An 11,008-nucleotide genomic window follows, 5' to 3' on the forward strand; every position below is an offset into this window, starting at 1 on the left:
ATAAAAAAAGAAAGTGAGAAATTTGGCCTCGTAAAGGATTAAAGAAGAAAGTGAAAAAATTGGTCTCTTCGTAAACATCAAAAAGATCAAGCTCATGATTACTGTGAGGAATTGAAATGTCAAAATAACAATTGAAAGTGAAGAGGTTGGATAGGTGGAAGAATTCACTTTCCTCATGTTGTAGATTAATCAAAGCAGTAAGTATAGTGAACATTCCAGCGAATTTCAACCCAGCAAACTTTTCTCTGTTAAAGGTAGCATACCTTTATATTTTATACCTTTTTATAAGATGATAGATAGATAGATGGATGGATAGATAAATAGATAGATAGATAGATAGATAGATAGATAGATAGATAGATAGATAGATAGATAGATAGATAGATGATAGATATATGGATGGATGGATGGATGGATGGATATGTGTAGGTATAGGAACTGTAAAGGTTCCCCTTGCACAAATGTGCTAGTTGTTCCCGACTCTAGGGGGCAGTGCTCATCTCCATTTCAAAGCCAAAGAGCCAGTGCTGTCCGAAGACATCTCCATGGTCATGTGGCTAGCATGACAAAACGCCAAATATATATACACCATGTTTCCCTGAAAATAAGACAGGGTCTTGGTCTTATTTTTGGGTGAGGTCTTATTATTTTTGAAGTGGAGGAGGTTGCTGCTGTGTCACCTCATGGTTGCTGCTGTGTTGCAACTCTTTGACTCCCCAACCTGCCTATCTCTTTCCACTGCCCCCTAGAGTCGGGAACAACTAGCACATTTGTGCAAGGGGAACCTTGGTGGAGTCTGGGCAACTGAATGGAGGTAACAGAACATTTAATGGCCGGATGCTCCTCCTGTTGCCAATGCGGAGCTTTGTTCAGTAGATACATCAAGTTGTCACATTTGTTACCCAAAAAATATTTGACTTGGGTTAATAGCTGGTATAACATGCCTGAATGTTTTGCCTGCCCTGTACAACAGCTCTCCCAAGTGGAAGTGGAAGTGCCAGCAGTGCTGGGCCTGAATTAGAGTCCTGTGGACTTCAGCAATCTCAGCTGGCCACTGCTACTGCATCCCATTCAATTATCCCAGCAGCACCCTAGAGTAAGGCCCCAGCCAACCCCATTGTCTGTTCTTTTAGCGCCCTGCTGTTTTAAGCTGACCTTTGCCATGTACTTTTTCTCCTACTGATGAGGGGCACCTAGCCTGTCTCTATGTGGCGGGGGGGGAGCTTTGAGCTGGGCCAGACTTTCTTCCCTAGGCCATGCCCCACCCTTCTCCAAATTACATGTAGCCTTTTCATGAAAGGTTCCTGAAACCTTCTGAAAGCTCATGTTGCCTTTCTTCAGACTGCACACATTTCTCTAAATCCATTTGTTTGGCATTGCCATAACTTATGGAATTAACCGAGACCTACATACAGCGTGAAACAGAAGCTGAAGAATTAAGTTTTATTTTTTTTAAAAAAACAAGGACTAAAATTAAAGCTTTGAATGGCTGGAAGGTTGAAAACGGATCCCTGCATCCACTGAGGCCAGGGAAATGTGAAGATCAAACATTCAAAAGCATTAAGAGCTCCCATCTCCAAACAAAAATTATTGGGCCATATGGCAGAGGCTTTTACCACATGGCAGAACTGAGTAGCAAACAACATACTTTGCAATGAATGGGAGGAGATAAATCACAGAGATCAATTTAGATCTTTCAACATTGCTGTGGGAACAGCTGGTAACATGTAGCTATCAGTTACACTTTAATCTCTAATGGTCCTTGTCTTAACGTTCTTCATCATTCACGTGCTCACAGTTTGCAATATATAAAAAGAAGAAAAAAAGATCCTTACTATAGTACTTCGATAGCAACCTTATGCTAGGCCCGAAGTACTCAGTTCATGAAAAATATATTCTGAGGGAGATACATGGTTAAGAAGTGGGAAATATAAATGAAAATATTGTATCTTTCTAATAAATATAATTACCAAGAACATGGTGTCCAATGAAAGTATTCCTGAGGAGAAGCCTAGTTGAAATACAGATATTACCTAATTTAGCTTTCCTTTTAATAGTCCAATTTGTTTAAAAGGAATTTGGGTTTTTTTGGTCAGGTTCCACAACTTTATTCTTTGCTTTATTCTTCAGATAACTAGAAGATGAATTGGAAGGTAATTAACAGTCTATCGCCCTTTCTAAAGATTGGGTGTACAATGCTTTCTATCCCATAAATAGGTATAATACATATTTTATCTATTTCCAAGAAGGGTCTGGTCAAGATAAGAATTCAACTGTAATCATTCATCTCATATACCACTTGGGCGGAGACTAGCTGGCCGACGCACATGAAGAAAGCAGCAACAGAACCCGGAAGATCAGCTGGCGATGACATGCATGTCCACAGAGAGGGCTCCATGTGCCACCTCTGGCATGCGTGCCATAGGTCACCATCACAGTTATATACTGTACCTCAAGAGGTATCATATCCTCTCCAGGGATTTTTTTCTAAGGGGTAAAGCTGCTTACATTTAGATTTGGAAACAGTTGGCCAGGAAATGAGGTAAACTGCAAACAATGAAAACCCAAAATACCTATAAATAATTAGCTGCACATAAAAAAAAAACCTCCAACTTTGCTGTAGTTTCATATAAATCAGCGTAGACCACCAAAGTTCAATATTGCTCTTTAGGGAGCTGATGTCCTATATCAAATAGATTCAAACTAGCTTAAAATCATCTGGTGGGAGCCTAGTTTGCTAACAGCTATACTGTTCTATTTCTGACAAATGCCCTTGAGTTCCAAATTTATTTTCCGTGCTTTCCAGAAAATAAATTGCTGTTGCGTCACAACAGAAAGAAAAGAAATCCTACATTGAAAGTACAGGTAATCCTCAACTTACAACCACAACTGAGCCCAAAATTTCTGTTGCTAAGTAAGACAGGTAAGTGAGTTTTGCCCCTTTTTATGACCTTGCTTGCCATGGATCTTAAGTGAATCACTGTTGTTAAATTAGGAATATGATTAAGTGAATCCGGCTTCCCCCATTGACTTTGTTCATCAGAAGGTCACAAAAGGGGATGTCATGTCTCTGGGACACCAAACCGTCATAAATATGAGTCAATTGACAAGCAACTCAATTTTCATCACATGACCATGGAGATGCTGCAATGGTCGTAAGTGTAAAAAACGGTCATAACTCACTTTTTTCAGTGCTGTTGTAACTTTGAATGGTCACTAAACAAAGTGTTGTAAGTAAAGGACAAGCTGTTTGTAATGAGGACTGGTGAGGCATGTCAGGCTTATGTTAGGAGAGAAAAATGTTCAGAAATAACATTGTGCAATTGTTTTCATAAATACATGTTCTAATTCAGCTGTGATAGGAATATACCCTGCTTCCCCAAAAAGGAAAATCAAAATCTATCAGAAGCTATTCATCTTGCTTTGCAATTGGAAGAAGTTGTCATTGGCAAATGGTTTATTTTTTACATGTGTTCAAGTTTTCAATTTTGCACATTGTAATAAATGCTTATCAAAGATCCCTTCTTTGTGGTTATCAAGAAAGTCCCCAACATTAATCCAGTCTGCTAAGCTGGCAATATACCTAAGTGATCATTTGTTTGAATGTTTGTTTAATGAAAAGTTGTTGAGATAGTGTCAAGAACATCCAAAACCAATGCCATTTGCCTCTACTTTAAGTATGAAATAAGGAGACATGAGCCATTTTAAACTAGCGTTGACCAACACAGATAAGAAAGAGGCTGGGAAATAGTACTAAGGTCAAAAAGAAAGATATTAATTACAGCACCACCAAGTGACTGCATTTAAAACATCATGTACAGATGTTGGAAACAAATTGCAAAAGATAGGATTGAAGCATGTTCAGTTGAAGAGATATTTTTTTTAAAGACAGGAGTTAACTCAGCAGGATTATCTAAGCATCAATGAAATATATTAGGTTTAGAATGAATCAGGTGTATTTACTTATTTCATTTTTAAATGATTAAAATTGTGCTCATTGACTTTTCTTATAGGGAGCTAGCTAAATAGCCTTTTGTTAAATACTATTCAAGTGAACAAGACCTTGATCGGATGAAAATAGGTGTATTTCCCAAATTGAGAATGATACATACCGGCTTGCTTCTACTTTTCCTGCAAAATTTGAGAGTACTGTTATTTCAATCTAATTCTACTATGACTTAATAAAATCCAATTTGCATGTCTGAAGACTCCCTGAAGATCAGTGTGACTTAGTATGGGCATAGGTCCAATATCAACATTTTTCTTCCTCCCTGTTACTCCTTTTTTCCTAACTTATCCAAATGAAAAATTCTTGAAACTTGGAAGCTTACCATAATGTTGCATCACTTCACTGATTTTAATGAGGACCCTGCTTCTATGAATTGTAGTTTTATTTTAATCATGACTACAGCTATCATATCTCTTTATATGAAAGATGCAGACTACTACAAGAAGTTTGTCAAGGTTCCAAGTAACACCCCCAATGAAAGAAGACTCCGAGGCTTAAGTTTCCTCAAAGTTCAATTTTATTAGAGATGACATATTGGCACATCTGGAAAAACCCGAATCTGAAAGTTTCCAGGTTTTCCCCACCCAAATGAAGTTTCAAGTCCCTGCCTAGCACCCACATATCCAATCAGGCACCATCCAAAACAGGAGATGCCTCCCAGGCACACCCTCACAGCTGCAGGACAAGATGTCCTTGACTCTCCGAGAAAAGAATGTTATTTTGACCATATCTCACCCATACTCCAAATAATCCCCCCTTCCATTTTCCCACAGTAGAAAATGTAGCTTCTATGAGCCCCAGATAGCCAGTGATTCAGGATGCTGGAAATGTAATGTCATAGAACACCAAGGATCCCTTAATTTCAAATATCTAGAACAAAGATTCTTAACTTTGGGTGGAAACAAGTATAGAAAAACAACAACTTTAATTTTACATATATTACCACATTGAATATTTTTTTTATTTTTCAATATTTTTATAATTGTATAATTGAGCATAAATGGGCCCTGTAGGTTTCAGCAAATCTCAGAAAAATCCATCGCAAAATTAAAAAAATAAGAGCCTCTGATTTAGGATTGTCCTATTTCCAGCTGTGGCTGACCAAATATTTTGATGCGTTCTGCTATCTGTGGATGAGAAACAAATTGTCCGCAGCTACTAGAGGTGCTTCCAGATGAGTTTTTTTCTACACACTTTCCTCACATTCAGTCATGGAATTTGACAAAAGGCCCGCCTAAGTTGCTTTCCAGTTGTCATTCTCTTTTCTCTTAATTTGTCCAGATTTTTTCCCCTTTACTTCTGTTAAGAAGAAAAAGGCTTCTCCAGATTCTACAGGGCTCTACAGAGCCCATTTTCTGTGATAAAAACAGTGTAAAGTAGGTTAGGCTAAAAGACAGTAGCTGACCTGTTGTGACTCAGCAGAAGTCTCCTGTGAGTCTTTTCGGGATGCAAGATGAACAATGCAGCTGGGGCTCGTTAGTGGTGTCTGCTGGTGATAAAAGGACGGATGGTGCCACGCCCTGGTTGCAGGAGTCAATGTTCATTCATTCATTCATCATTGATCGGTCATGGTTTATTTGTGAGAGACCCTTGCTTTCTGTAACCCTGATTCAAGGAGACACTTGGAGAAGTGAATTGTTTTGTAAGAGTTTTGTTTTGTATCCTGTTATCTTCTCGTCAGAGACTTTATTTATGTTTATTTTTCGGCTCGCAGCCAGTCTGAGCCGAGAACTGATAAAGTTCTTCCTTTTTAAGTTTGTCTGCATGTCGTCTGTTAACGAGCAGAGAAGGGGGGACAGAACATGACCTAAGTCATTAAGGGTTAAGGATGGAGTGGAACCTGGTTCTATCTAGTCATAATCCAGCACCTTAATCTTTACACTACACCACTTTTCTTTTAAGGACTTCTTATATATCAGGGGTGTCAAACTCAATTTCTTTGAGCGCTGCATCAAGGTTGTGTTTGACCTTGTGTCTGTGTGTATGTGGCTATGTGTGTGTGGGGGAACTTCAGTGTCACTCCTGTCAGGGGCACCTGTGGTGGGCCAAGCGCTCTGCCAGTGAAAACAGACTGCCGAGCTCTGTTTTCAGCTGCCACGTCCTCCTGCAACCGTCTGCCAGTGAAAAGGGAGCTTGGGAGGGCGAGCTCTATTTTCACTGGCAGAGGATTGCAGGAGGCCGTGGCAGCCAACAATGAAGCCCGGGAGCCCGTTTTCACTGGCAGAAGCACTGCAGGCCAGATCTACGTACCCCCGTGGGCCAGATCTGACCCCCAGGCCTTGAGTTTGACACTCCTGTTATATATTAACCTTTCCAAGCTTTATGGCTATAAAGGGAAGCTTTTCTTGTACATATATCTGTAAAATCAAAAGGGAATAAGACGGACATTTTAATCATGACTACAGCGACCATATCTCTTTATATGAAAAATGCAGACTATTACAAGAAGATTGTCAAGGTTCCAAGTAACACCCCCAACGAAAGAAGACTCAGAGGCTTGAGTTTCCTTTGACACCCCTGTTATATATTAACCTTTCCAAGCTTTATGGCTATAAAGGGAAGCTTTTCTTGTACATATATCTGTAAAATCAAAAGGGAATAAGAAAGGACTTGCAAATTCTGATATTGTATACCTTCTTCTCTAAAGAGATTCATCAGATTCATTTGCTGGTGAATATGCTGATAGAAATAATTTCTAATGAAAGGTTAATAATGGTGCCACTTTTCTTTGTTGAGTTTAGTACAGCTTTTTAGAGTTGTTTTAATGGGTGATAGAATTTGGGGGTTCAATATTTTGCATGTTTGGAAGAGGTAATATGTTCTTTCCAACAGGGTCCTCTATTGACTATGCAGACCAAGTAGCATTAAAAAAGGAGATGAAGTCTAAATTTTTACTTGAAATGATATATTTGTAGGAATTCTTGAGGTACCACTACTTGGCCTAGAAAGAATAAGCCTTTACATAAGGGTTCTTCAAACTCATATTGAAGGGGCCCCCAAAGCAACCATCATCATTGTTTTCCTCCACCAAAGTTGAGATTTGGGACTATTATCTTGATGTTTCATTAATTCCATTCCATTAGTTGCCACTGAACATTATGGCTATAAATCTATAATCCAAGTCGGATTTTTTTTAAATAAAAAAATCAAAGCTGTCTTCTCAATTTGCAACATTTTGTTTTGAAAATAAACATTTATTTTATTTGCAATTAAACATTAGAATGACAGATCTATTGCTAATGGATTAATTACTATGAATATTACAGCATTGACTAATTAATTGAGTGTATATTAATTAATTGAGCATCTATTACATTGACTAGTTAATGTTATTGATCAGTGTAGCATTAGCATATTTACTGTTTTAATGTTTAACTGATTAGCATATTTACTGTTTAACTGATTGATTGCATGATTAATCATCAAGCAAATAATAGATCAATCAATTCAACATTGGATACCAACATAAAAAAGAGATTAATTAACTCAACATTGAATACCAGCAAATAAAAGTTACTCAACTATGTACCTATAACATAAATCTACCATGCCAAGAAAAAACTCTATTTTTATTTGATTTGATTTTTAATGGCCAAGGTTAAGATGGTGATGACATAGATATTCTGGCATTCTATCATTTTCTTTGGGGCTTTTGTGAACCAGAACAAAATGATGCTAATCCGGCTAGTTAAAAGCATCATCTGAGGACACAAGAAGAACATGCAGATAGGGAGGGAGGGTGAAAAATTAATGAAAGGTATTTAATTTCCTTTCACAATCTGTGTTGCCTGTTTGGGAACAAAGGTGAGATGATTTCAAGGAACACTTTTGACCAGGAAAAATGTGACATTTGGATTTATAATTTGGAATTCCAGGTTATTAATTTACTATAATATTTATGTTAGCTACATTTTATAAAGCATTCCTTCCACTTAGCTAAGACCTCTGCTATATTTTCCATCTTGATGAAAGTTCTGTACTTTATCCAAATGCTGACATATCTGGCAAACATCTGTTCAGGGACTGGACTTTGCATTATCCCATTGTCATAGGTAAGTAGAGTTCCCAAGCAGTCAGTCTCATCCTTTCCAAATGGAAAGAAAGAACAGAGGCCCAGCATAGTACGGCCCCTGCTTTTCCCCTTTAAAAGGGGAGATGTATTACAATGTTTTTAAAGCTACCAGAGCTGCTCATTATAAGCTTTTAGTAAATGAAACTGTGCAGATGTTTTCCCCTTTAAGATAGGGGTGTCAAACTCACGTCATCACGGTGGTGTCACGTGATGTATCGTGACTTTTCCCCCGTTTTCTAAATCAGGTGTGGGTGTGGCCAGCAAGTGACGCATCCGGCCTGCAGGCCGCGAGTTTGACAGCTTTAAGAATTTCAAGAGGCAAATAAAGCATCCGTTCAGTAATACAAGGCTTAAATGAAAAGTCTAAGAGCCAGCGCTGTCCAAGGACCTCTCCATGGTCATGTGGCTGGCATGACTAAATGCTGAAGGCGCACAGAACGCTGTTACCTTCCCACCAAAGGTGGTTCCTATTTTTTCTACTTGCTTTCGTACTGCTAGGTTGGCAGAAGCTGGGACGGGTGACAGGAACTCACTCCATTATGCAGCACTAGGGATTCAAATCACTGAACTGCCGACCTTTCTGATCGACAAGCTCAGCATCTTAGCCACTGAGCCACTGCATCCCTTTTAAACTAATACATTGCATTACGCCAAATTTAAACAGACTATATCATAGTCTTAGTGCAGCCTTTTTCGTCTCAACATTTTACCTTGAAGGAAAACCCTTGAAATAATTTTCTGGTCTTGAGAAAACCCTGCATAAAAAAGGCACACACACCCCTCCCCACTCTTCACAGTATAATTCATTTCTAATCCACACAATCAACATTTTATATTTACAACAGCAAAGCAGAAGGCTGGAAACTACGTAAAAATTTCATCACTGTGAGTAGTGTCATTGTGTGGTGCTAATATTTAAAAAATGATGCTAATTTTTTTTTCCAGTCAAGATATCTTATGGAAACTCCAGCATCCTTGTGCTGCCATGGATCCCCAGGTGAGAAAGACTGCTTTAGGGCAATAGGTTAAGTCCTTTGTAACTCAATGTGTTGGATTAATCAGTTGCAGTGGTGGGTTTCAAAAACTGTTCAAACCTACTCTGTGGGTGTGGCCTCCTTTGTGGGAGTGGCTTGCTGCCCATGTGACCGGATGGGAGTGGCTTGCCGCCCATGTGACCGGATATGAAGATGCCGACGACACTTGTCAGAACCACCTTAAATTACCTCACACACAGCACTGGCATGCATAAGAATATGATGTAAACTTGCTTTTTAAAAGGCATCTTTGGTTTGCATTAAAACAACTTCAACACACGCAATGTTCTTGTTGTGTTATTTTTTTTTTTATGTGTTTTTCTATTTTTTTTTTTTAATGTATATTTTATTATGTTTTCATTCTATACAATCACATATTCACTGTGCTTGATCAGGGCATATAACATTGAATAATAAACACGACCTTCACTTATATAGAAAATGCCCTCTACAATACAAACCCAGTATACCACCTTGGCCTGCCATACACCCTCTTTCAACCCCCTCCAACTTTCATTCTTCCTTCTCACACACCCCTCTACGCCTACTTCCCCTCCCCTTCTTTCTAACCCTATCACTCCCTCTCCATTCCCTCCCTCCCTTCTCCTCCTCCTCTCTCTCACCCTCTCCACCCTCCTTCTTCTTTCACTCGACTCTTTCCTTCGGTATCTATTACCTTCCAGTATATTCGGTTTGTACTATTTTCGCACTAACATTGAAAAGCCACAGTATACAAATACAATCATGGAATTTAACACATATTGTATTTCCCCCCTCCCCCCTCCCCCTAAATCCCCACCTCCCTTCCCTCCCCCCGACTTCCCAAAGACCATACTTGGTATAATTTTTGAACAATCACAGTCTGAAATATCTCTACATTGAGCTCAGCTTCTTACTGTTACCCAAATTTTAAACAATTTAAATTATTACTGATACTAAGCATAAGCTATCTGGAGTTTTTTAGTCCCATATTTACTTTTTATGTAATCAATCCACTTTTTCCAGTCTCTTTTGTATCTCTCGTTTGAATGTTCTTTGAGATATGCTGAGATTTTGGCCATTTCGGCTAAGTTCATAACTTTCAAAGTCCATTCTTGAATTGTGGGTAAATCTTTCTTCTTCCAATACTGCGCCACCAAGAGTCTTGCTGCCGTTATTAAATACAGGATCAAATTAGTCTCTGCTACTGTAAAATCAATGCATATACCCAGTAAAAACAGCTGGGGGGTAAATTTTATCCTTCTTTTAAAGATGTTTTGCAGGATCCACCATATTTTTATCCAAAATGCCTTAACATTACGACATGTCCACCATATATGAAAATATGTAGCATCACAAGAACCACATCTCCAACATTTAGGTTGAACATTTGGATACATAGAGGCAAGCTTTTTAGGATCTAGGTGCCATCTATAAAACATCTTATAAAAATTTTCTCTCAAGTTTTGTGCTTGTGTAAATTTCACATTTCTTACCCAGATTCTTTCCCATGTTTCAAGCATTATTGGTTCCTCGACATTCTGAGCCCATTTTATCATACAATCCTTAATCAGTTCCGTTTCAGAATCCATCTGTACTAATACATTATATATCCTCTTTATATGCATTGAGCTTTGATCTCTTATTTGTTTAAACAAATTATCCTCAACTTTTACAAAGCCAGTTTTTTGATCTGTTTTCCACCTAGCTTGTAGTTGACCATACTGAAACCACGTTTGAACTACCTTCTCTTCTTTAAGTACCTCTAAAGATTTTAGTTCCATCACCCCTCTTTCTGAGATAAGAAGTTGTCTATAGGTGGTTCTATCGTGTTTTTGTTCTACATTCATATTTTCAATTGCATGTCTAGGAATTGCCCACATGGGCACTTTATCATTTAGTTTATGTTGATAT

Source organism: Thamnophis sirtalis, unplaced genomic scaffold, assembly GCF_051295495.1.
Source record: "Thamnophis sirtalis isolate CommonGarterSnake01/CBP01778 unplaced genomic scaffold, rThaSir2_p1.2 scaffold_1, whole genome shotgun sequence".
In the NCBI taxonomy this organism is placed as follows: Eukaryota; Metazoa; Chordata; class Lepidosauria; order Squamata; family Natricidae; genus Thamnophis; species Thamnophis sirtalis.